Source organism: Elaeis guineensis, chromosome 15, assembly GCF_000442705.2.
Source record: "Elaeis guineensis isolate ETL-2024a chromosome 15, EG11, whole genome shotgun sequence".
NCBI classification, from domain to species: domain Eukaryota; kingdom Viridiplantae; phylum Streptophyta; class Magnoliopsida; order Arecales; family Arecaceae; genus Elaeis; species Elaeis guineensis.
In genome coordinates this window covers 46,377,963-46,382,895 of record NC_026007.2, presented here as the reverse complement: position 1 = coordinate 46,382,895, position 4,933 = coordinate 46,377,963, and positions in this window count along the sequence as shown.

Below are 4,933 nucleotides of genomic sequence, written 5' to 3'. Positions count from 1 at the left end.
GTCTCGTCGACTGTCGAAGGAGTGTCGACTCCCGTCATTGTAGATGCATCGGTCCTTGTAAGGGTCGATACGTTACCGATGATGAGGTCATTGGTTTTAGGTGGGTGCGGGTCCACGTCAATACGTTGGGGCTTTGGCGAGCGCCGATCATTAGTCGAAGAGTTAAAACTCCGAATTTCAAACTGAATTTGTATTCCGACTATTGAATTACAAAATTCACTGGCAATACAGCTTCAAGTTGTCGGCATTCCAAGTTCGTGGAATGGGCTTCCCTTCAAGGGTCTCCAGCCGATAGGCTCTTGGCCCGTAGGTGTCTGCAACCTTGTAGGGCCCTTCCCAGTTTGGAGCCAACTTCCCCTGATCCAAGGGCTTCGAGACTTCCGCCTTCCTTAAGACCAAGTCACCAGGCCTGAAGAGCTTTGGTCTGACCTTGGCATTGTAATACCGGGCGACCCTCTGTCGGTATGAAGCCATTTGGATTTGAGCCTCGTCTCGTAGTTCGGGGAGGAGGTCTAGGTCGGCCCTCCGACCCTCGGAGTTGTCCGACTCCTGATACCGCTCGACCCTTGAAGATGGCAGGCCAATCTCGAGCGGGATCATAGCCTCTGTCCCGTAGGCCAAGCTGAACGGCGACTCCCTGGTCGGAACGCGGGGGGTCGTTCGGTAAGCCCACAGAACGGAGCCCAGCTCGTCGACCCAGAGACCTTTGGCTTCATTCAGTCGGGTCTTGAGTCCATGGAGCAAGGTCCGGTTGGTCACCTCAACCTCATCGTTGGACTGGGGTGCCCGACGAAGTCAGTCGGTGCGTTATGTGGAACCTGGCGCAGAAGTCTCTGAAGTCCTGGTTGTCGAATTGCCGTCCATTGTCAGTGATGATCGTATGCGGCAACCCGAACCTGAAGATGATGGACTTTTGGATGAAGTCCTCCATCTTCCGCTCGGTGATCTGCGCCATGGGCTCAGCCTCCACCCATTTGGTGAAGTAGTCGATGGCGACAACGATGAACTTCCTCTGGCCCGACGCTGGTGGGAATGGACCGAGAATGTCGACTCCCCACTGGACGAAGGGCCATGGGCGACAATAGGGCAATTTGGCTGGCCGATTGGTGTTGGATGTTCGCGTATTTTTGACATGGCTCGCATCTTCGGACCAACTCGGCCGCATCCTTCTTCATGGTAGGCCAGTAGTAGCCTTGTCGCAGGACCTTGAAGGCTAGGGACTTGCCCCCCAAGTGGTTCCCGCAAATTCCTTCATGAACCTCTCGGAGAGCGTAGTCGGCGTCGGTCGGCCCCAAACACCTGAGCAAAGGGAGGGAAAACGACCTTTGTAGAGTCGGCCGTCCATGATCACATATTGCGAGGCCGACCATCGGAGTCGCTTGGCCTCCGCAGGATCTTCGGACTGATCCCGTCGGTCAGGTACGGACGATCAGGTCCATCCAACTTGGTTCGGACGTTAGCTGCTGTACTTCTTCGACCCGATCGATGCTCGGCTGCTGGAGGTTCTCCACGAACGTCGACTCAAAGAGTCGTAGGCCGACGTTGCCAATCTGGAGAGTGCGTCGGCACGGGCGTTCTCCGACCTAGGGATGTGAGAAATTTCGAAATACTCGAGGCGCGCCACGAGGTCCTTCACTTTCTGAAGGTACTTGATCATGGTCGGATCTCGCACCTCGAACTCGCCCTTGACCTGCCCCACGATCAGCTGAGAGTCGGAGAATGCCCGGAGGCTGTCGATGCCCAGCTCCTTCGCCATCCTCAAGCCAGCAGGAGTGCCTCGTATTCGGCTTGATTGTTGGAGGCCTTGAAGTCGAACCGGAGGGCGTACTCGGTGACCACCCCATCCGAATTCGTGAGTAGGAGCCCGGCCCCGCTTCCCTGAGCGTTTGAGGCTCCGTCGATGTGGAGTACCCAGGTGGAGATCGGGTCTGGCTCAGAGACCGCATCTCATCCTGGGTCTTCAGCTCCCGACCCTTGGTCGGTTGTCGGGCATTCGGCGATGAAGTCGGCCAAGACCTGAGCTTTCAGGGCAGGCCTTGGTCGGTACTGGATGTCGAACTCGCTAAGCTTCATCGCCCACTTCGCGAGTCGTCCAGACGTGTCGGGTCGGCGCAGTATCGCCTCAGGGGCTGGTTGGAGAGTACCACTATGGCGTGGGCCTGGAAGTATGGACGGAGTCGTTGCGCGGAGACGGTCAGGGCGAAAATCATCTTTTCCGTCTCCGAGTACCTTGCTTCGGCCCCGTGGAGCACCTTGCTGGTGTAGTAGATAGGCTGATGGGTTCGGCACTCGTTTCTCGGACGAGCACCGAGCTGATCGCCTCAGAGATGTGGCCAAGTAGAGATACAAGGTTCCCCGACCTGCGGCTTTACGAGCAGCGGGGGGAAGCCAAGTACTTTTTCAGGTCTTCGAAGGCCTGCTGGCACTCATCCGACCAAGAAAAACTATTCGCGTGGCAAGATTTGAAGAACGGGAGGCACCTTTCAGCTGATCGAGAGATGAATCGGCTAAGAGCGACATTCTTTCGTTCAGCTGTTGGACCTCCTTCTTGGTGTTCGGATGCGCATGTCGAGGATTGCCTTTATTTTCTCAGGGTTGGTCTCGATCCCTCTCTGAGAAACGAGGAATCCGAGAACTTCCCTGAGGTCACCCCAAAGCACATTGGTCGGGTTGAGCTTCATTCGGTGTCGTCGAAGGGTGCGAAAGGTCTCCTCGAGATCCTGAACATGGTCGGGATCTGCGTGCTTTCACCAGCATGTCGTCCACATATACCTCCATGTTCGCTCCGATCTGGTCTTTGAAGACCTTATTGACGAGTCGCTGGTAGGTGGCGCGGCGTTCTTCAGTCCGAAGGGCATCACTCGATAACAGTAGAGGCCCTTGGGAGTCACGAACGCGGTGTGCTCCTCGTCTTCAGGCCCATCCGGATCTGGTTGTACCGGCGAAGGCATCCATGAAGCTGAGCAGTCGAAATCCGGACGTCGCATCCACCAGCTGGTCGATCTTCGGAAGTGGGAAGCTATCTTTGGGCAGGCTCGGTTAGGTCGGTGTAGTCGATGCAGATCCTCCACTTCCGTTGGCTTTTTGACCATGACAATATTGGCGAGTCCAATCGGGATACGTGGATTCTCGGATGAAGCCTGCTTCGAGTAGCTTGTCCACTTCTTCGTCGATGGCCCTCTGCCTTCTGGGGCGAAGGACCTTTTCTTCTGCCTCACCGGCCTCATCGTCGGGTCGATGTTGAGTCGGTGGTTATTATTTCTGGGGGGATGCCCGACATATCTGCTGCCGACCAAGCAAATACGTCGGCATTGGCCGTCAGCAGCTCCGTCAGTCGGCGTCGTTCGGTGTCGGGCAATTGAGACCCGACCCAAACTTTCCTGTCGGGATTTTCTCCTATCGGGATCGCCTCGAGCTGCTCGGCCGGCGAACCTCGTTCTTCCTCCTCCCGCTGGTCCAGCTTGTCGATCGTCAGAGAACCCCTCGACTCGTCGCTCTGAGCGGAGATTTGGAAGCATCGTCGGGCGAGCTGTTGATCTCCGTGCATCTCCCCGATTCATTTTTGGTCGGAACCGAACAAGGAGATGGTACGTCGAGACGATCGCCTTGAGGGCTTCAATCCGGGTCGTCCAAGTATGGCGTTGTAGCCGAAGGAACTTGGACGACCGCGAAAGTAGGGAGACCGTGCTTTGCCGTGGTTCGGTGCCGACCGTCACGGGCAGGGTGATTTCTCCTTCTGTCGTGACGGCGTCTCCAGCAAAGCCGATCAAGGGCATGGAGACCCTCTTAAGTCGGTCAGTTGACAGTCGCATTCGGGAGAAGGTCGAGTAAAACAAAATATTTTCGAACTTCCATTATCAACAAAAATTCGTTTTACATCATAATTGCTATTGTCGCCGACACAACAACAGCATCGTCGTGGGGAGTCTGGATGCCCCGAACGTCGTCCTCCGTGAAGGTGATTACGTCGTCCGGGCGCAGCCTTTTCGTCGGCTCCCCTCCCGCAGATGTCCCCGGGCCCAGCCGCTTGGAGATCATGTTGATGACTCCGGCCGTCGGCTGGTTGGTCGCCGGCTCTTCAGTCGGCTGGGGGCGTCGATCGGCAACTGGTTGGGTTGGCGGACCCTTCCAAATTTGCCGAGGTACCCCCGGCGGATGAGAGCTTCAATCTCATCCTTCAACTGGATGCACCGCTCGGTGTCGTGGCCGTGGCTTCGATGGAACCGGCAGTACTTCCGATGGTCGAGGCCTTTTGCCTTCAGAGGCGGAGGCCGTCGCAGGTATTCCTCCCCTCGATCTCCATCAGGATCTGCGCACGGGGAGCGAGAGAGGAGTGTAGGAGTCATACCTGGGGCGGCCGGCCTCGGAGTCTGTTGCCGGGGTGATTTTTGGATCCGTCGGGGTGGCGAGACCCGACTATCGGTCGGGGGCCTGCTTGGTTCAGCGGGCTCCCGACCTTTCCTCCGCTTCTCTTTCGGGCCTCTGGGCTCGGCCAAGCGTCGGTCGGATGCTCCTTCGTCCGTGCGCATATACTTGTATGCGCGCTCCAGAAGCTCGGCATATGTCCGGGGGAGGGTCTTGTCCAGAGAATAGGTGAATTGGGACGCCCTCAGGCCCCGCTTCATGGCTGAGACAGCCATATCTTCGTTGAGGTCCCGGACCTCAAGCGTGGCCGCGTTGAATCGTGCCATGAAGTGTCGGAGCGTCTCATTTTCCCCCTGCTTGAGGGAGAAAAGGCTGTCCGACGTTCGCGACGGCTTTCGGCTAGTGCTGAAATGGGCCACGAACGAGTGCTCGAGCTGTCCGAAGGAGTGGATACTTCTCGATCGGAGATCGGAGTACCAGGCCCTGGCAGCCTTGCGGAGCGTGGCGGGGAAGCCGATGCAAAAAAGAGCGTCGGTTGCCCCTTGGATCGTCATGAGAGCTTATAGCT